The sequence below is a fragment of the Lynx rufus genome, unplaced genomic scaffold (assembly GCF_022079265.1).
Source record: "Lynx rufus isolate CCGP_SWC_20201006 ecotype Redwood Valley unplaced genomic scaffold, mLynRuf1.p SCAF_1, whole genome shotgun sequence".
NCBI lineage: Eukaryota > Metazoa > Chordata > Mammalia > Carnivora > Felidae > Lynx > Lynx rufus.
The window spans coordinates 6,877,245-6,899,394 of NW_025814823.1; the positions used below are offsets into that span (position 1 = coordinate 6,877,245).

At 43.3% G+C, this 22,150-nt stretch overlaps 1 long non-coding RNA gene and 1 other non-coding gene across 2 annotated transcripts; one reads left to right on the forward strand and one right to left on the reverse strand.

Annotated features, from left to right (window-relative positions):
- Positions 1-860: 860 nt before the first annotated feature.
- LOC124511139 (uncharacterized) lies at positions 861-19,797 on the reverse strand. Its single transcript, XR_006961829.1, has 5 exons — positions 19,610-19,797; positions 10,078-10,204; positions 3,543-3,765; positions 2,321-3,450; positions 861-1,618 (listed from the first exon to the last, which is right to left on the reverse strand). It is a non-coding gene; the product is annotated as an uncharacterized LOC124511139 (long non-coding RNA).
- On the forward strand, positions 12,660-12,766 carry LOC124522972 (U6 spliceosomal RNA). The gene has a single exon (XR_006964884.1). It is a non-coding gene; the product is annotated as a U6 spliceosomal RNA (small nuclear RNA).
- Positions 19,798-22,150: the final 2,353 nt, after the last annotated feature.

Here is a 22,150-nt window from a genome sequence, read left to right on the forward strand (position 1 = left end):
GAGAGAGAGAGAGAGACAGAGTATGAGTGGGGGAGAAGCAGAGAGAGAGAGGGAGACACAGAATCCGAAGCAGGCTCCGGGCTCTGAGCTGTCAGCACAGAGCCTGACGCGGGGCTCAAACTCACAAACCATTAGTTCATGACCTGAGCCAAAGTCGGACACTTAACCAACTGAGCCACCTAGACATCCCATCAAAAACCCACTCTTCAGGGCTGATTCACATGTGGAAAAGGTATCCGTAAATTCCTCCCAGGAAAAGTTGCCTGGTGTCTGCTCTATGGCTTATGAGATCCTCCCCTTATACATATTTTGAGCTTGTCACTTGCAGGCCAGGAACAGTCTAACATGGGGACCCTTACAGTCATAGTTACTTCAGGGTGACCTGGTAGAGTAGATTAATTTCTCAGTTCTCGATCCCAACAGATCTGATAAAGGAAGTAAAATACCTCTGAACATGAAAGGCAATTATAAGGCTACGGGCTGAACAAAATCCCCCCAAAAAAGCAGAGTTTTAGACTCCATATGATGTGACTGCATTTTTGATAACCGTTAAAAGGATCTTCTATGAAAACAACACTAGTTACTCCTGTACAAATAAGTCAAAGGACACACAAACAATTAATGATACTGAATTTATTTTTTTTTTTTTTAATTTTATTTTTGGGACAGAGAGAGACAGAGCATGAACGGGGGAGGGGCAGAGAGAGAGGGAGACACAGAATCGGAAACAGGCTCCAGGCTCCGAGCCATCCGCCCAGAGCCTGACGCGGGGCTCGAACTCACGGACCGCGAGATCGTGACCTGGCTGAAGTCGGACGCTTAACCGACTGCGCCACCCAGGCGCCCCAATGATACTGAATTTAAAAACAACAATCACCACCACCACCACAGGCCAACCCTGCTATCAAATCCACATCTTAATGGCAGGAACTTGACCAAAAGAGGGAAGCAGGAAGCCAACACTGATACATGACTCTACTCCCAACACGACTGAGCACTTCAGAGACGGCAGTACGGAAAAAAGTAAAGCACTTTGCATTCTGAGCTAAATTAAAAATAACAGGACCACCCTAACTGGCTTGGGTCTCCAAGCTCTTAAAATAGTGAACATCCCATAAACCTGGTTTCCAAACAAGAGCAATTCCGCTCCTGATCTTGTTATGTTGGCATCTGAGACTATGACTTGGTCTTTGTGACTATAACGTCACGTGAGGAAGTTGTCTGTTGCCAGCATTAACACATGGATATAAACTTGGAAACCTTGATAACTTTATGGTTTCTTGAATCAAATGCTTACCAGGTTCTCTACTGGGGGAGCAGATCTTTCTGAAATCTGACTTCCTGCTTGTCTTTGCAAATCCTTTCCCTTTGAAAGCCTTCTGTTTCGGAGTCCGCCTTTAGCCTGTGCAGTTGGGTGCTTCATCTGCCTATTGGTCATCTTTCTCGCTTGGCACGTTGAGCCTTCAATGTGATGACGTCTTCTTTGTTCGCAGCTCACCCACACACCTCATGTTTTGACTGGGAGTATTTTCATTGGCATTTTACACAGATTCCTCCTGGATACTGTCCACAGGCTAGCTCTTGGTTTCCTTCTAAAGCAGCAATTCACGGCTCCGTCCTCTCAGAAACATGTAAGAGGAAACAAAAGGACACTTGTAATGCCACCTCTTTGGTTTGTTGTGGCTCAACCTAAGCAAAACCTAGCAGTTGGAGGTAAGCCAGTCATTAAATTAGTGACTTCTTGGGGCGCCTGGGTGGCTCAATCGGTTGGGCGTCCGACTTCAGCTCAGGTCATGATCTCACGGTTTGTGGGTTCCAGCCCTGCGTCGGGCTCTGTGCTGACAGCTCAGAGCCTGGAGCCTGCTTCGGATTCTCTGTCTCCCTCTCTCTCTCTGCCCCTCCCCTGCTCTCTCTCTCTCTCTAAAAAAAAATAAACATTAAAAAATAAAGTTAATGACTTCTTTTAGCAATTTTTATCACAAGCCTTCCTTATCAGGAGAAAAAAAAACCCAGTATTCTCAACTTTATAAACACCTGTAATAACAAAAGATCTTGGGCCTATAGGAGTCAACAGTTTTCTCCCATTTGCTCTTTACTTTGGACAGAGTTTACATGTCTTCTTGGGGTGACTGTGGCCAAAGTGGAATATCTGTGGCTCCCTTGGGACAGATCTTCACATTCTTAACCCTAGAATCCTAGAATAGAGGGTTGATGCAAAGGCCCTGAGGTAGACATATTTTTTTTTAATGTGAAGAGATGGAAACCATCAGAGGCATCATAAAATGAGTTGACTTTTAGGTCAAGCCAGGAAGATGCTCACCTTCTGTAACTTTCGGTGCATGTGGAGAACAGCCCTGGGTTCGGATAACACAACTTCACATCCTCCTGTGAGGCTCCCAACACTAAATCTGAGCTCTGAAGACACAGGGAATGTTCCTTGACAATGGGCAGATGCCAAGCAAGCACCTATATCCCATTTCTACCTCCCTCCCATTTCCATCTTCTAATCGTTGCGGCCAGAAGTGAAGTGGAGAAGCCAGGACGCCAGCGGCGGAGAGGAATGTCTCAGGAGTCTCTACCGGACTCGAGCAGACATACCCTTCTGACACCTCACGTGTCTCAGAGGATATGAGACAGTCGGTGGTGGTTAGTGAACCCAAGTTCACATTCACATAAAATCCGAGCATACAGCAGCACGGGCTTGGCGCAGGCGTGAGCACCTTCGTCTCAGCCACCCTCCCAAGGGCCGTGTTGATCCGGATCTTGCGTATCTGAGAAATGTCAAGAGGCTGGCGAGAAATGAATAGCCCGTCTGGTGCTTTCTCACCAAATGCTGAAGGCAGGGGAGGCATAAGTTGTTTGCAAGATGTCAAGCAGAGGTCTTCAAAACAGTGCAGGTAAAAGGAAGAGATGAGTCTTTTCCGGTTTTCTGTCACGGTCACACAGAAACCTGCATGGGACCTAAGGCCCATGCTCAGTGCTCGACTCCAGAGTCCAACTCTCTGAAAAGGTCCGCCAAACGTCCTGCTACCAGGTTTTCCTGGCCTTACTTATTCTGGGAGAACTGAAAGCACCCGGAGTGGATGAAAAGCCTGTCAGTCTGCATCACCGAGGAGCCCAGGCGCCTTGGACAGAAGGTGCGCACGTTATGGAATAGGGTTCCTCAGAGTAGACCCCACAGAAGGGGCAGGTCAATGATTTCCAGGGCTCGGCCACAAATCTCCTCAGCCATCCAACTCTCAAGACTCCCAGATAAGTCGGAAGGGATCTGGACCAGATGCTGTCCTTTCGTTGGAATCAGGAATACCACACCCGTGTCACCCATTCTCTCCACAGGACAGACGTCTCTGAAAACAGCAGAGTAGACAACTCCAAACCTTCATCCCTTCATAAAAGCAGTGAACAAGCTGGCAAGAATTGTCACGATGAAGTTTTTCAGAACTCTAGAATCTAATAAAAGAAACTTTCAGCAACCAGAATAAAGCTCACTGGAAAAAAAAAAAAAGCCAGCTGAATTTTGGTAAGAGAGCATTTTGACTTACCTTGTTACCATCCCCAACGCAGCTACAGACTTGAAGACAGAAGTCCATTTTCCTGGTGCAGGTTACTGGTACCGGAGGGACCAGAACCAATCTTATCTCACCTCAAAGAATGGTGGATCCACGTTTTGACCTAAGTAGCTCCCTGAAGCTCCCCGTAAGCTCCTTGAAGGATCTGCTCAAGGACTTGCCTTTGTTTCACACGCGTCAGCTCCAAGGCAGTTTCCTGGGTGACATTTGCAAATGTATAAGCGGCTGCCATCTGTGGCAAAGGGTAACAATTAGGGCAAGCAACAGAAAAGCCAAAATACTGGGAAGAAAGAGGCTGGAGAAGGGCATATTGCAGGGAATAAGGGCTTTGAGAAGCTCCCATTTAATCCAGAGAACTAGAAGACTCCATGCGTGCCTGGGCTGGATAGATGCTCAGAAAAGACCCGAGAAGATTCAAAGATCTTCTCATTGGCTGACCTTCAAGCTCCATGCAAGCAGGAAGTAAATGGCCCGGCCAAGTATCGAGGAGTGCCACAACACAGAGCCCATCTGAAAAGACTGGAGAGAGTTTTTAGGGGGCTTTTTTTTTTTTACTCCAGGGATTAAAAGAACTCTCTGCCTGACCACTAGCTGACTAGTAAACTAATGGAACAGAAACTTAAGTGACCACACATGACAAAGAATATACTTTGAAAATTAGTTCAGAAAAGCCATTTAAAAAACAAGCAACAACAACTACAACAAACAGCAACAACACGTCATGGAGAGAGAGGGAAAAAGTGATTTCCAAAGTTGCCACATGAGAATATTCAAGATATTAAGTTTTCAATGAAAAGATTACAAAGTCACATGTGAAAGAAAGAACCATTCATAGGAAGAAAAAAGTTAATAGTTCTTGAGGAAGCCCAAATATCAGACTTAACAGACAAAACTTTACTTTAATATTTGTTTTTGAGAGAGACAGAATGCGAGTGGGGGAGGGGCAGAGAGAGAGGGAGACACAGATTTGGAAGCAGGCTCCAGGCTCTGAGCCATCAGCACAGAACCCAACGTGGGGCTCGAACTCATGAACCTGTGAGATCATGACCTGAGCCAAAGTCGGATGCTTAGACTGAGCCTCCCAGGCACCCCGAGAGCCACTTTTTAGAAAACATCTATATACTCATTGCCCAGTTTTAATATTAACATCTTGCCATTTCTGTTTCATCTATTTGTTTTTTACTGAAGTGTTTGAAAGTAAATGGGGTGTAACATCTGTCAATGTTTTGGTTATGTCCCACTTCGTCTTGGCTAAAGTTTCTCATGTTTCCTTGCTTTCTCAGGGAAATCTCCTGACCTTCTTTTCTCCCTTTCCCTCACATAAAATGTCCAACATTGGTTCCTTATTCATCGTTTAGTCCCATTCTCTGACACTTCTTTCCAATAATACCATGGTAGGCTCACATGTAATTCTTTTCTCAGAATTGCCTCCTTCTTCTGAGAACAATTTCCCGTCATCCTACCCAAATTGTTCTCTCAGGATCTCCAGTTATGACACAACGTCACACACACACATCTCTCCTCCTCCTATCACAGTTGCTGTGTCTAGACCTTGTGGCCCAGAGAGGGTTTTCCCACTGGTCTTGGACCTAGGGCCCAGAGAGTTGAGGTGGTTTCTCTGCAGGTGGCCAACTTGGTCAGCTGCAAAGCTCAGGAGCTATCAGAGGTCAAGTTTCTCTCATGTGTTGAAAGAATGCTTGCAACGAGAGAGAAGAATGAGGTTGATACTCAGAAAAAGTGGAGCAAACAATCCTTTATTGTTGGGAAACTGACTTTTCTTTCTAACCTCACTTGAATTGGGATTCTGTGGGCACCTGGGGGTCTCAGGGGGTTAAGCATCTGGCTCTTGGTTTCAGCTCAGGTCACGATCTCATGGTTCATGAGTCTGAGCCCCACATCAGGCTCTGCATCGACAGCGTGGAGCCTGCTTGTGATTCTTGCGCGCACTCTCTCTCTCTCTGCCTTTCCCCCACTTGTGAGTGCACTCTCTCTCCCTCTCTCAAAATAAATAAACTTTTTAAATAAGCAAGTAAGTAAGTAAGTAAATAAATAAATAAGGATTCTAGCGCCTGTAGCCAAAAAAGCATGTAAGTAAGTGTGGTCTGGCCTAGGGGATATCAATAGGGAGAATTGGGTAAAACCTTTAGTCCACCCCCAAATAAAAGTTATAAAGACCACTCTAAACAATCCATCCAACCTCAAATTCAAAAGACTTGAAGAGAAGCTATAGTTCTGTGTATGTTTTCAAGGTCAAATATTAATACATAAATCTATAAAACTTAAAAAAAAAAAAAAGAAAAGAAAAGGCGGCAAGGAGCTCACCAATGTATGTAGGACTTAGGATTTCAGATTGTTACTTTTGTACATTACACGTTCATTTAAAAATCGAACAAAATTTTATTTTGTACCTACTTTTTGTAGAAAGCGCCTCAGAAAGTATAGTGTGTCTGCTATTGAACCAGAAAATTTAGTTTGTGGTTCTGTATTTTATTCTAAACGTGATCAAATACACCTCCACACACACACAAGAGACAGGAAGGTGTATACATTTTATGACTTGTCAAACATACCAACAAACAATAAAAAACAACTGACAAGCTAGAATAACATTATTAAACTGAAAAATTCAGTTAATAATTCTTCTTAAAAATCTATGTAGCCACAGAAATTTGTGAGTCTTTTTCCTAGACCATACACTACTGAGCCAAAATGATTACTCACTTTTGTATCCTATGGTGAAACGTATACTTCTCAAGGGTAGAGATATAATCATATAAATCAACACAAATCAAAACGTGTTGAGCACATGTGCCAATACTGTCTGTCACCTACTCCAGCAGGTCTTTCCTGATCTCCCAGATAAGGATCGTGCCCTTGATGTTCTCATAGTCTCAGCTGGTCCTTCGTGGCACATATAAAAATAATTCTTAAATGATCTCCCAATGACTAGTTCAGTATTGTCTCCCTGGAAAATACATAATTTCCCAAAAGACATGGGCTTTGTTCCCCTCTTTAGGAATGGGCCCCAGTATCAAGCAGGCACATAATGAAATGCTTAGTAAAAGATTAAGGAATAGGGGCGCCTGGGTGGGTCCGTCGGTTGAGCATCGGACTTCGGCTCAGATTATGATCCCATGGTCCATGGGTTCAAGCCCAGCGTCCGGCTCTGTGCCGACAGCTCGGAGCCTGCAGCCTGCTTCGGATTCTGTGTCTCCCTCTCTCTCTGCCCCTCCCCTGCTCATGTTCTCTCTCTCTCTCTCTCTCTCGCTCTCTTTCTCCTAAAAATAAAAATTTTTTAAATTAAAAAAAGATCAATGAATAAATATGTCACACCACAGAGAATTTTATAAAGGAAGGACTCCGTAATTTCTGTCGGTTGTCTTATTTCTGTCTTGTGCAGAGAATGAGAACGGAGAAAGGAGCGCGTACTACTGAGGGTGAGCGAATGTGAGGCTCTGGCATTTGCGGGCTTGTTTCCCTCCCAGCGTCCCGTCAACTGTCAAGTGCAGCAAGGTGTGCTTTGTACTACATACAATCATAGGAGTTTCTCAGTTCAGTGTCCTGTGTTTCAAAATCTTTTTAACTACATGGTGATGGATGCTAACTAGACTTATTGGGGTGATCATTTCACAACATGTACAAATACTGAATCATTATGTTGTCCCCCTGAAACTATATAATATTCCAAGTCAATTTATGTCAATAACATTTCTTTCTTTCTTTTTCTTTTTCTTTCTTTCTTTCTTTCTTTCTTTCTTTCTTTCTTTCTTTCTTTCTCTTTCTTTTCTTTCCTTCCTTCCTCCCTCCGTCCCTCCCTTCCTTCCTTCCTTCCTTCTCTTTCTGAGAGGGAGCAAGTGGGCCAGAAGAAGAGAGACAGAATCTTCGGCAGGCTCCGCACTCACCCTGGGATCATGATCTGAGCTGAAATCAAGAGTCAGATGCTCAACCTACTGAGCCACCCAGGTATCCCTGATCACTCTATTTTATTTTTAACATGTATTCATTTTTGAGAAACAGAGACAGAACGTGAGTGGGGGAGAGGCAGAGAGAGAGGGAGACACAGAATCCGCAGCCGGCTCCAGTCTCCGAGCTGTCAGCACAGAGCCCGATGTGGGGCTTGGACCCACGGAGTGCGAGATCATGACCTGAGCCGAAGTCGGAAGCTTAACCGACTGAGCCACCCTGGTGCCCCCCTGATCACTCTATTTGAAACTGTGATATCTCATTTCCTCTTTCCTGCTTGATATTTTTTTTCTCTATGGCACTTGTCTCCATCTGTCAGAATATACACATTGTAACACAATAGTGTAAATAGTGTACCATTTACTGTCTTTCCCCCACTAGAATGTAAACTTTGAGAGGATAGGGATTTTTATCTGTTTTAATCCCCTGTATCTCTAGCATTCTGCCATGTAGTAGGTGCCCAATGAATGTATGTTCCATGAATGACTGAATGAACGAATGCCCCGAGCACTGCTTGAGGAAACCCGTCAGCTGGGCAGCAGACTAAGTTGGATTAATTGTCCATCTCAAATGGATCCTAAATATCAAATCATTCTGTTACAAAAGATGCTGCTACTGTGAATGATCATTTTCTTCAAACTCCATTCATGCTATTAAAATTACCCCTATTAACACTGATTCAGTGGGGTCAGCTTGCTGCTCCCTTTTTCCCCGTATTTTCCATCTCGGTTTCCAAATATTTTTGAGCCTTTACTATACGGTATGCTAAGCACTGGATACAAAGCGATAGGCCTAGAGTGACAAAGTCCTTACCTTTATGAAGCTTACAGTTTTCTGAAATTCACCGTGTGAAAGTCACCAGACCACTACCTCTCCCCAGTTTCAAGTATCTTCTCTCAGATCAACTAAAATTAAGTAGAATTCTAGCAAATTATTTCAATTCAATCTTGTCCAATTTCACGCACATAAACCAGCTTTCAAAGACCACCGAAACCTAGCTTGAAGCACCACAGATATCTAAAAACTAGTCTGAATAGATAGCACTGGGATCGCGTCTATACAATATGAAAGCTGAGTGCAAATTAGCAACATGAAACTGCTATCTGACGAAGGTTCTTCATGTAATTTTACGCTTCAGCTTATATAAGTCCCAGCGCTAAAACCTTTAAAAGCATTTGTATCAATTATTTTGCAGAAATATTTTGATGTCATTGTGGTTCATTATAATGGTTAAAGTTATTGTCAGTTTTCCAAAAAAAAAAAAAGAGTTTATTTCAATAATTCCGGGCATATATGAAACTGTAGCCAGAGTAATTTTTCTAATGGCTAAAAAGGTTTTAGTCTTTTGTCAGCAAGGACTGTAGTTAAAATACTTCAACCGCAGAATCTTCTTATCCCGTCGGAGTACAGCCAAGTACCTGCAGAATAGTTCGGAGGTAGAAACAGGACACTGCCAGTCAGCAGAAAATTTTGAATCTATCACAGGACAGAGGCCTAATTGCTCCCCTATTTCATTTGACAACCAGAATGGCTGTTTTGAGAACACTTTTGTGGGTTTCTTTTTAAAGTGTTTCCAAGTTTAATTTTAACAGGCACAACAGAGTGCCAGTCCCCTATCTGTCCCACAAAATTTGACCTGCTTGACTTAATCAGCAGTTGCACTGGAAATCTAAGGACATGACAGGGTAACAGCGAAGCAAAATCAGTTTAGTTACAGGATAAATTAACAATTGCAGGCCGTCAGCTCAAGGCAAGTCAGCAAAATTGTACCAAAGCTTGTTCAGAATCCACAGGGCAAAATGGAAAATAATCCCACGTGCCCATGTTTCTGAGTAACTTTGCAAGGGCAAGATTACCGTGGGAACATGCATATTTTGACGTGGAACTCACCCTAATAGTGTAACAGTCAAAGTTTGCGACAAATAGGGATTACTTCCAGAATTTGCAGGGACAGCTCTGGCTCTCCTCTGGGGATCAGAGCACATGCAGCGGTAGCAGAAGTAGGGGACTAGGACAGTGTTCGTAAGCTTTTTGATCCCAGGACCCCCTTACCTCTTAAAAATCACTGAACTTTCATTTATGTGGATTTTCATCTATCAATATTTATCAGACATCAAAATGAAGACTTTCTAGAAATATTCATTCACTTATATAAAAATAAACATAATAATAATAGAAACCTCATACATGGTCACATAAATATTTTTATGACAAGTGACTGTGTCTTCCAAAATAAATTCTTTTTCACTGCATTTCTTTTTTGCTGCACCGTTTGGTGAGAAGTGTGGCATTGTCTTACCTTTTTTTTTTTTTTTTTTAATTTTTTTTTTCAACTTTTTTTTATTTTATTTTTGGGACAGAGAGAGACAGAGCATGAACGGGGGAGGGGCAGAGAGAGAGGGAGACACAGAATCGGAAACAGGCTCCAGGCTCCGAGCCATCAGCCCAGAGCCCGACGCGGGGCTTGAACTCACGGACCGCGAGATCGTGACCTGGCTGAAGTCGGACGCTTAACCGACTGCGCCACCCAGGCACCCCGTCTTACCTTTTTGTGACATCCGTAAGGTCTAGCTCGGTCGAAAACAACTGGACACTCATCTGTCTCCGCATTGGATCTATTGCCATATGCATTTGGTTGAAGTATATGAAGAAAACCGTCTCACACAGGTATGCTAGAAAAGGCAGCAGTATTTTAATAACTTTTTCAGGTAATTGTGGCTAATCTTATTTGATACCACACCAACACTCCACAGTGACAGATTTTTTTTAAAAGAGTAGTTGCAACGTGAAATCTAAATAGTATCAGTGACATTTTCATACTGGTACATTAAATCCTATTGGCCCACGTAGGAGTGCCTGGTGGCTCAGTTGGTTGAGCTTCCGACTTCGGCTCAGGTCATGATCTAGCAGTTCATGAGTTTGAGCCCTGCGTGGGGCTCTGTGCTGACAGCTCAGAGCCTGGAGCCTGCTTCGGATTCTGTGCCTCCCTCTCTCTCTGCCCCTCCCCTGCTCATGCTCTCTCTCTCTCTCTCTCTCAGAAATAAACAAACATTAAAAAAAAGTTTTTTAATTCCATTGGCCTATCTTACACTTCAAATGATCTTTTCCCATTTCTTACTTTGTAACATCATGTACTGATCATTTGAAAATATGGTTCACTCAGTTATGCAGGTAATCCAAATGTGGAAACATTTAACTATATAAAACAAACTGCATTTGTTCATATCACCAATGATCTTAACAGAAAAGTATCTCAGTTGTAGGAAGCTGTCAGGCTCACAGTGGTGGATACAAGTTTTCCAAACTGTAACTTTTACTTAAAAGCTCAAATGTTCATAGGCTACCCATCGGTTGTTTCCCTTGAAGTAGCAGTAGTCTGGTTTAGCCTATCAGAAGATGTCAGCCAAATACTCAACTCCGAATAACCCTAGTTTGTCTGTTCTTTCAAGTAAAAATAGTATTCAATGGGAAAGGTGGTGTTAGTTCAGCTTGCAACTCAAACAACAGAACAGGTGCTTTTCCTCCAGACAATCATTGTACTGATTACATAGCACAAATGTCTTATCCACAGTTCCCATTTGGTCACACAGTTTATTTAAAAGATGTGTACTCAGATATGGAGATCAAATAAAATTAATGATTTTTACTGCCCTCATCACACCTATTATTAAGTGAACTGCTTTTATGTTTTTATCTTAAGAGTGCATGGTGGCGAAAAGTACAATAACGGCCAGTGCCACTGCCTTGATTCGTGGTAAAGCACTAGGTTGTTTTTCCCATTATAGCTTTTGCATCACCAGAGAAATGGCAATGCAGTAAAAAAGGCAAATAACGTTTTAACACTATTCTGAAAATAATTTTGACCTCACACATCCCTTACAAAGGTCCCAGAGACACCCAGGGGCCCACAGACCAGACTCCAAAGGAGAGCAAGGGAGAGGACATGCTTTGGGCCTCCCAGGTGCCAGTGCTGTACAAAATGGAAAAGATGTTCTACATTCATTATCCCAGGTGGGCTTATAAGTCTGAGATTCTCTTCAACAAGTATCTGTGCTTCCACTTTAAGGACAAAGAAACAGGCTTTAGGAAGTGACAGAACGTAGAATCTAGTGTGTCGGGCTCCAAAACTCATGTTTTTCCTCCACAGTGGAAAAAGATACCTTCTTTCCAGCTTTGATTTAGGGACCCTCTTGCAGACTGCCCACCATGATAAGCCATGCCCCACACTACCATCTAACCTGTTTCCAAGTCTGGGCAAACCTTTTCCTCTAGCAGTAAAACTACTTCTCTTATACTAATTACCTAAGCCAGAAGTGAGAAGAATAAGGTATAAGAGGTCTCCCCCCCCCCATAAGCCCCCACCGGACATTAATAATCTTTACTTTTCAGTTAGCCTGGAATTGGCCTCAGAAACATCTCAACTCAGGTCCAGGTAGCCATAATCAATCAATCAATCAATCAATCAATCAATCCGAGCTAACAACAGACTTGAAATTTGTCAGCCCTCATTTCTAAATCATTATGAGGCAAGTATGTGGGAACAGAGCACGAACCTCTTCCTTTGTTACTAAGTTTGCCAGGAAGAGATGTGCACAGCTCCAAGTGATCGAATTACCTAGGAAAAAAACAAAACAACTAACATAATCATTAAGAGCAAGGACTGTTGACCCCAACTGATGAGTCTCCTGGAATTTATTACAAGTTCAACGGTCCACTAGATGTTTCCTACCTACTACAAAACTCTACATCGTATCTTTTCCCACTTTTCCAAATTGTACTTGACTGTCTAAAGGTAACTAGGCTTCCCTAAATCACTGCAACGGCTTCTCCTACTCTCACTGCAACACTCTTCCTGTCTGAACACTTCTGGTATTTGACTAGCTTCTTCCTCATGTTGCACCGGCCTTAAAGTCTAAGGTAGTTGAAGGTATTTTGGAAGCTGGAGCAAACACAGGATTTGGGAACAGAAACATCTGGAGACAGACAATGAAGACCTGGGTTAGAGGGCTGAGACTCGATCAGAATGTCCAATCACATGGTCACAAGCCTGGGAATACTTCACTGTTTGCAGGTGGAAAAATTCTGGAACAGTGCCATCTTTGCCTCCTTGATTAAAAAATAGATTTTGTGCTCGCTTCGGCAGCACATATACTAAAATTGGAACGATACAGAGAAGATTAGCATGGCCGCTGCGCAAGGATGACACGCAAATTCGTGAAGCGTTCCATATTTTTGTAAAATATTTTGGAAGTTATACTTTATCAATTGGTTCAAAGTTATAATTTGTCCTTTATTTTACCATATTTCTACATTTATTATATTATTATTATTCCTTTATTTATACCATAGAAATCATATTTCTATACTTCTATCATAATCATGTAGAGAACTATTAAAATATAGATTATTGGTCCCAGTTTATGCACAACTGATACCAACTGACTCAGAATCTTTGGGAAGCTATATATTCCATAATCATTGTAGGTAATTCCTCTGTACCTTCAAGTTTGAGAAAGACTGTTCCAACCAAATAAAATCATAGATAATTGTAAAAAAAAAAAAAAATAGATTTTATCTTGTTCATTTCCACCTCCCCCTTCCCCTCGCTTCTCAGGATCCCAAATGAAAATTTTTACGGGGAAAAAAATGATTCTTTTACATAATTATTCTTCACTATACATTTCTCCATTATTCATAGTATTTCAGTTCCCATGACTTCAGTTATCATTACTGACATTTCCCTGGAGACAAGGATTCTCATTATATGCTCTCTACCCCAGAATTTCCTAGTCAGTTCTCGTTTGAAATTGTTCTCCTGCCAACCTACCAAGACAAAGGGCACATCAGAGGGAGTCGACTGAGACTCACGCGGACTTCCCAACCACAGCCTCACACAGAACGTGGATCGAGGCTTCCTCCTAGCTTGGAAAAAGTTTTCCTGCTGCAGTGAAACTGCCAGTGTCTTCTGAAAACCGAAATACAACAAAACCTACACGAGCTTTATTAAAATTCCTTCACAGAAGAAAACATGAAAGTGGACATAGCTTTGGCTTATGACTTTAGCTTAATGACCAAAAATTATGGGTTTTGTTTAGTATTTTTGTTCAAGGCTGGTGCACAACTGACTTCCCTCATTTTAATAAGTCATGTTCCTGTTCATTTGTTGACCTCATTTTCTAAAGCTGTTGGATGACCTTCGTTGCCCCGAGTTTTGAAAGTTGTTATTCAAAACAACTGTGCTTTTACAAAAGTTAAAATACCTCGGGGCGCCTGGGTGGCTCAGTCCGTTAAGCGTCCAATTCTTGATTTCGTCTCAGGTCTTAGTCTCACGGTTTGTGAGTTCAAGCCCCAGGTCGGGCTCCGTGCTGGTGGCAGAGCCTGCTTGGGATTCTCTCTCTCCCTCTCTCTCTGCCCCTCACCTACTTGCATTCTTTCTCTCTCTCTCTCTCTCTCTCCCCTCTCTCAAGACCAATAAACTTAAAAAAAAAAAAAAAGTTAAAATACCCTCTACCTAAAATACCCTTACTACTTGTTCTATGGTCAAAGCGTTACTGTTTCCTCAAGTCCAACCTCCTCCGTGAGGCTTCCTTCTTGTCCGGGGGCTCGGCTCTCATCCACTCCCCCCTCTAATGTACACACACAGTGTCATCCACATAATGCCTGCACTGCTCGTGTTCAGTGTCCTCTCCTAGACCACTTAGAATATTGGAACACACTCACCTTTTTCTTCCACCAAACTCTCTGTGGAGTCCTTGAGGGCAAGGGTCATGTTTTATTCATGTTTATAGTCTCATCACTCAGCACAGCACCTGACTTAATCTGGATGCTAATAAATATTGAATGACTTTCGAGTTTTCCTTCTTTCCACATTCAATTACTGCACATTTCTTTTTAAGTTTCAACGCTTTTCTTATTCTTTACATTAATGATCTCAAAGTAGAGACAAATTGACTGTTAGAGACTCAGGAAACCACTTTGTTTTTCAGATGTGTATGACAGAGCTAGTGACACAAACCGATTTTAAAAGCCTGCAGTAGAAATAAATGCCTTACATTCTTTGGAGGAATATGCTAAATAAATAAAATGGGGTTCACTTGGAAAAACCATTTGGCAATTTTTTATGAAGTTAGAGATACACCCACCTTACGGTCAAGCAACGTTAAATCTAGGTATTTCCCCCAAAGACATTAAAACATATTCACAAAATGTTGACGACAGTTTTATTCATAGTATCAAAAAATTGCAAACATCCCACTTTCCCTCTAGAAAAGAATGCCTACATAATTTGTAGTATATTCACACGGCGGAATACTACTTAGTAATGAAAAAGAAATTGCACTATTGGTTCAGATGACGTGATGCAATCTTGAAAACACTGAGCTGAACAAAAGAAGATAAGTAAGAGTGCAGACTGTAGGGCGCCATTTATGTGAAATTTCAGAATAGGCAAAACTACTCTATAATTGTAGAAATCAGGATATCAGATGGTTGTGGTGGGGAGGAGGGGTAGCTGGAAAGGATCATCAGGGAATTTTCCACAGGGATGGCAATGGTCTATACCTTTGTCGTAAATACTGGTTGTAAAGTTATAAAAATTAGTCAAAAACCATCCACGTATACACTTAGATGTGTGCATTTTAGTGTATGTATTTTAAAAAAAAATCTCTCACTCTCTCTGATGTATACAACACATATATACCTATGTGTCCATATGTGTATACACACATATACGTACATTATACTGGGGTTCAATTATTTATTATTCAAGATAGTCAAGAACAATATGCAAAGTCTAAAATGGTGGGCCACACCAAGAACACATTAATTCTGGATTTGTTGTACTATTATTTTTATCTTCTTAATTATGATTTTCTTAGGCTAAAAGTAATATGATTCTGGTTACACTTAGCCTGGACCAACTGATGAGTGACGTAAAAAACTATGCTAAAAAACAACTGCCACCTTCCAATTATATTTTCCTATGACAAAAATCTTTAAAATCTCTAAAAAAGATTTTTTTTTTAAATTTTTTTTTCAACGTTTATTTATTTTTGGGACAGAGAGAGACAGAGCATGAACGGGGGAGGGGCAGAAAGAGAGGGAGACACAGAATCGGAAACAGGCTCCAGGCTCCGAGCCATCAGCCCAGAGCCCGACGCGGGGCTCGAACTCACGGACCGCGAGATCGTGACCTGGCTGAAGTCAGACGCTTAACCGACTGCGCCACCCAGGCGCCCCTAAAAAAGATTTTTAAAGAGTTATCTAAAACAGAAGCACAGTAACTGCCAATACTTTGGTCACAGCATCTGGATTTGTTCTATAATTTAAACACCTTACTAAATTCCTAACTATGCAGATGCTAATGCTTAGGAAGCAAAAAAGATGAGAAAGAATGAGCCATGGGAAAGGCAAAGGGGAAGAGTGTGCATAAAACCCGAGGCTAGAAAGCCGTGGTCCGGGTTAGGGAACCACAGAAGGCTACAAATGAGCTGGGGCGGGGAAACCAAGTGACCCTGAGAAGATAACCCAGAACTGGTTTATACAGGACCTTGTAAACCAAGGTAAGGAGTATAGATTTTATTCTAAGAGCAACAGAAAGCCTTTGGAGGACTTTAAGCAAGGTTATGACACAATTGAGTTCACATTTCTAAAAGATCATTCTGGCTGCTATGTAGAAAATGGACAGAGCAGAAGCAAGAGAGAAAAAAGTGACCTTAATGGGGCCATTGCTAGTCTGGGGGAGAGATTCCAGTGGTGGTGGTGGAGATGGGAGGAGTTAGGCCATCGGGAGATATATTTTACAGGTATTACTGGAAAAAAATATGCTGATGGATGGGATATGGGGTGGGGGGGAGGAAAACTTAAAAATGAAACTGAGGTTTCTGGCTTATGCCACTTACTGACATGGGAAACACTGCACTGAAAACAGGTTTGGGGGTGGAAAGGTAAGTTTTATTTTGGACACATTAACTTTGAGATGCCAAAATGTATCCAAGAAGAGATGTCAGGCTGAACAGTTTTGAGAAGAGTCTTGAATTTAAAAGAAATAAATGTGGTAGTAAGCAGGATAGAGACGAAATTTAAAATTATAGGTATACGTGGATTTCCCCAAGAAGAGGGTGTAGAAAGAGAAGAGAAGGGAACCAGTTCCAAATCCTGAAGAAGCCTTTTAGAGGACAGGGAGAAAAAGAAAACCAGCAAAGCAGGCGGTGGATTGGTCAGAAAGGGTAGTGTTTCAAGGAGGGAGTGGCCAAAGCTTCTCAGAGATTAAGAAAACCACGGACATAGACTACCTTTTGGTCTTGGCAACGTGGAAGCAGTCTGAAGAGCATGATTGGGGCAAAAGTCAGATCAAACTGGAAACAGAATGGGATGTAAGGAAGAGATCATAATGATCACGTATTAGGTTAAATCATAGGACACTGCTGAACTCTGACAGTTTCTGATGTACAAAAACAGTAATTTCACATGATTCTTTTCTAAGGAGCTTGATGGAAGAACATAGAAGGGAAGATGAGGTCAAGTAGGGCCCGGAAGGAGAGGGGAAAGACCGAAGCGTGTTTGTACATTGATAAACATGAAGCAACTGTCAGCTGAAAAAGGGTGAAGTTTCGAAAGGGACGGAAGATTTGGTTACTGAAGAAAAAAAACATGAAATAATCTTCACAGAGAGTAGGTACGTAAATTAGCTGAACTGCAGTGGGGATGTTAGGCACCACTTGAGAGCTGTTGACCATGAACTTGTGGCACAGGCTTAAAGCTCAAATGCCTACAGGGGCCAAGACAAGTGAACCTGAAGCAGGCTGAGTGGACATGAAACTCAAGAATATATATCCAGTCTCAAGGGGGTGGCCACTGGACTGCTGCCACCAACAGTGCCAATCCTATGTTGTCACATCCTCTGATTTAAGAGGAGCCAGAAATCTTGATTTTTATGTAACATACCTTAATTTAAAAAACACTCTATGGGGCGCCTGGGTGGCGCAGTCGGTTAGGCGTCCGACTTCAGCCAGGTCACGATCTCGCGGTCCGTGAGTTCGAGCCCCGCGTCAGGCTCTGGGCTGATGGCTCAGAGCCTGGAGCCTGCTTCTGATTCTGTGTCTCCCTCTCTCTCTGTGCCTCCCCCGTTCATGCTCTGTCTCTCTCTGTCCCAAAAATAAATAAACGTTGAAAAAAAAATTAAAAAAAATAAATAAATAAAAAACACTCTATGAGCCACCGGGGTGGCTCGTCAGTTAAGCATCTGACTTAGGCTCAGGTCATGATCTCCCGGTTCATGAGTTTGAGTCCCACATCGGGTGAGTTCAAGCTCCACTTGTGGCTCCACACTCTCAGTGCGTGGGATTCTCTCTCCCTCCCCCTCTCTGCCCCTCGCTCACCATGCCCTCTTTCTCTCTAAAAAACAAAACAACGACAACAACAAAAACCACTCTGTGTGTTGAAGAAAACAGGTTGCATTTATCCAAGGTGGTACATTTTTTAGGAGAGTGATATGGAAGACTGATTTGAGTTAGTTGAGATAGAGTGACTGTAACAATGAACTACTAAAAATGAAGCTGGGTAAAGAAGAATATAGAGACCAAAGGAGGGTATAATAGTTACAGTGAAGGTAGTGGACCAGTTTTGTACATTGTTGAGTTTTGGGGGGGGGGAGGGCTTTTTGTTTATTTTGGAGAGACAGAGAGGGAGAGACAGCGTGGGCAGGGGAGAGGGGCAGGGAGAGAGAATCTTAAGCAGGCTCCACACTGAGTGTGGAGCCCAACATGGGGCTTGATCCCATGACCCTGGGATCATGACCTGAGCCAAAATCAAGAGTCGGATGCTCAGCCGAGCCACCAGGTGTGCCAAATTTTGTACAGCGTTGTTAACTGAAGGCCATAGTTTATTCAGACTTCCTTAATTTTTACCTAATATTACTTTTCTGTTAAGATCCCAGAAACCACATCACATGTAATTATCATGTCTCCTTATGCCGTGGCAGTCTTTCAGACTACCCTTGTCTTTTACGAGCTTGACGGTTTGAGGAATGCTGGGCAGATATTTTGTAGAATGTCCCAATAGCGGAATCTGTCTGGTCCTTTTCTCATGATTGTATTATTTTTATGATTTTTTTTTCTAAAAATAATCTAAGCAACAAAAATCTTAACCTGCTTGAATTTAAATAATGTTATTCCGCTGATTTTGAAATTTGACTTACAACCCCGATGCATCTGGACTTTGTAATTTTTAAAAACTGCATAGGCTTCAAAATTTTGAATTTATACATTCTGTCTGTAGTTTCTTGCCTTGAGCTCACTTGCTCAAGAACTTAAGGAATCAGGAGACAGTCTTTATCGAATCCTTTTTTTTTTTTTAATGCTTATTTATTTTTGAGAGAGAGAGATAGAGTGTGAGCGGGTGAGGGACAGACACACACACACAGAATCTGAGAGAGACAGACAGAGTTATCAGTGGGGGAGGAGCAGAGAGAGGGAGACACAGAATCCCAAGCAGGCTCCAGGCTCTGAGCGGTCAGCACAGAGCCCAACGCGGGGCCTGGAACCCACTAACCACAAGATCGTGACCTGAGCCAAGTCGGATGCTTAACCAACTGGGCCACCCAGGCGCCCACAAAACCCTTTCTTGTACTACTTTCCAGTTCTTTTCCTACTGGACGTAGGAAAAATCCAAGTTCGATTTTTACCCCCTTTTATTTCTTGAGTACTTCCAATACATATGCATATATACCTAAGCAACATACGGTAGCGTTACATGTTTTAAGATCGTATGTATATAAATTGTCAGGCTATATACATTCTACATCTTCCTCTTCTGGCCTCATATTTCTGGGTTTAGTACTGATTTACTGGCATACAATATTCCCTCATATGAGCATCCCATTCATGTATCTGTTCTCACCAGGGGAGGTTTCTAATCTTTTGCTTCTACTCAGTGCTGTTACGCATTCTTGCCTACATGTCAAAGGTTCTGTAAGATACAAACTTAGAAGCAGAATGCCAGGATACAGTATTTGAAAATGTGCGGTTTTACTTCATTCTGACAAAGCGCTTCCCAAAATGGATGTAACATTTACGCACCTACCAGCAAGAACGTGGTTATGCCGTGACTCATAGAGGAAAAAGAACTTTTGAAAGACACAAACTGGATAATATGCTTTCCTCATTGTAATCTGCCCTCTGTGCTCACGTAATCATTTCTGCAAACAAACATACGACTGCTAGGAGCCCCGCAAAAGGCTTAAACTCCGTTAGACCAGCCTCTCCCCGGCGCCCGGAGACGCCAATACACGCCCACTTCCGGCGTAAGCTCAACGTAAAGGCGAACGTCGGCACGCGTAGGACGTCGGCGCCCTGTTTGACGTCCTTGAAGGCCCCTTTCCGGGCTGTCTGGAAAGATCCAAGTGTCAGCTTGTGTAGGTCTATTGCCTCTTTTTTACAAAAAAGAAAAATATTCTAAGGGTTCCCCTTGTTCTCTGAGAAGATCCCTTTTCCCGGAAGAGTTGCTTTCGGCTGGCGTTTCTTTCAGGCAGTGCCGCGGGCAGCCCGTAGGCCCTTGTAAGGCGCGCGCTGCAGCCCCGCCTCCTTCCTTTCGGCCGGAACCGCCATCTTCCAGGTAGGGCCTGCGCGTGGCTCCCCTTGCCGCTTGCCCCCCAGACCGGAGTCCTCGCCCTGTGACCGCTCCGGCCGTGCATTGAGGCCTGAAAGGGACTGGTTAGACTGTTCGGGGCCCACCGGCCTGGGCGGTGGAGCCATGTTCAATCAGATCGGGAGCGGCGTGCTCCGGGTCTGGGCCGGGGGCTGAGGACCGGACCGCGAGGCCGGGGCCCTGCGGGGGGAGAGGCTCCAGAGAAGCGAAGTCGAGATACAGCGGGGAGGCGACTCGGGTCAGTTTAGGGAATCGTTGGTTTTTCTTGGGTCCCCGCGGCTTTGGACTCCGTACTCTGGGCCTTCGGACAGGCTTTGTGGGGCCGCGTGGCCCAGGCAGGCCTTTGGAACTCAGTGTGGAGTTTTGGCCCCTAATGTGCAACCTAAACTTGTAATGGGTTGGGTGGGGACTTACGGTCGTTTGGGACGGGTTTAAAACGGGCTTAAAGTCAGGAGTTTTAACCTCCAAGGAGGCCTCGGGGTGTGTGAGAAAGCCCGGGCCCGTGGTCCGAGAAAGGAGTAGATGCCCGCTTAGTCGCCTCGCAGGATGTGAACCCCAGACCCCTCGGCGTTAGTGCTTGTGAAATTATCCCAGTTGTTACAGATTTTAGGCCCAAGTCGCATTTGGACAAACGGAAAGTACGTTCAGGTTGCCGCAGGTATTTTGTTAAGGCCGGGGCAGCCGGTGAAAGGATTCCCGAATAGTTGTGTGTCTCATGTAGACTCTTGGGGGGAGGGGGAGGAGTTAGTGAATTACCACTTAATCTTAGGTTTTTTGGGGAGGGGGGGGTTTAGTTTGCTAATTTTAGCTACCAGAGCTGAGCAAACTGCAGGTGGCGTGCAGGTTGGTGCTTTTGGAGACTAAAGAAAGCATCACTATTCCCTACATCAAGTATCATTTTCAAAAGCGTGTGTTGGGTGATTTCTTACTGGGGAAAATGGATCTGGTGAAAGAATGGTTTCTGGAGTCCGAAATTACTTCCATTATCAAATCTGCCACTTTGTGACCCGGAGAAGTGATTTGGACCTGCAGAGCGTCTCCTGTATATATGATGAACTTCACGCTTTTGTATGCGCTGGGTACAAATGTAGAGAATTTGAGGATTCACGCAGGGTAGCTGGCACTTCATAGATGCTTAGTTACGTTTTTAACCCCGCTTTGGGGGGTCGGGTGAAACATTGTGTCCCTTTGCGTCTCAAGTTACACGAAGAAGGTGCTTTGGAGTCCCTTTTCTTTTAAGAAGTGTTCATAAGTTAAGGGATTTATGTTAGGGTCTCATCAAGTTAAGCCTGACTTCCATATATTTTGCCTTGTGGTTGGAGTAATTCCCAGCGATGGGAGTTCTGCTCTCCAGCGACCTGAAGCATAAAAGCCATTGTTTCAACCTTTTGGGGAACAGTGAAAGATGCAATTTGAAATGCCTATATGTGAATTCTTAGATAACGATAAATTAACTACCACTTAATATTAAACACATACACTAGAAGTTGCTCGGTGGGGGCGCCTGGGTGGCCCAGTTGGTTGGGCGTCCAACTTCGACTCAGGTCGCGATCTCAGGGTTCGGATTCGGACCCCACGTCAGCCTCTGTGCTGACAGCTGGGAGCCTGCAGCCTGCTCCAGATTCTGCCCCTCCCCCATTCGCACCTCAAAATGTTTAAAAAAAAAGTTGCTGAGTGGTTTGTAGACATGACCCTGTGTAAGAGATACAGGGTCGCAAAAAATTACCTCGATAAGAGAAGGGGTTTAATCCACCACGTAAAAATGGAGAGCATTGTTTTGCTCTCCAGCAGTAAATTACTGTCCAGTTAGTAATTCCAGTGCCTTTGGCATTCTCGGATGGGTTCTACAAAAGTGGGGCAGAAGTTTTGTGTTTTATGTTCTAACAGGGAAAGGACTGGTGTGGGTTCCAAGATCCAGGTCTTCGTAGCTTTAATGTTAATAGCACTTAGGCAGTTTGCGTGAAGATCCTACA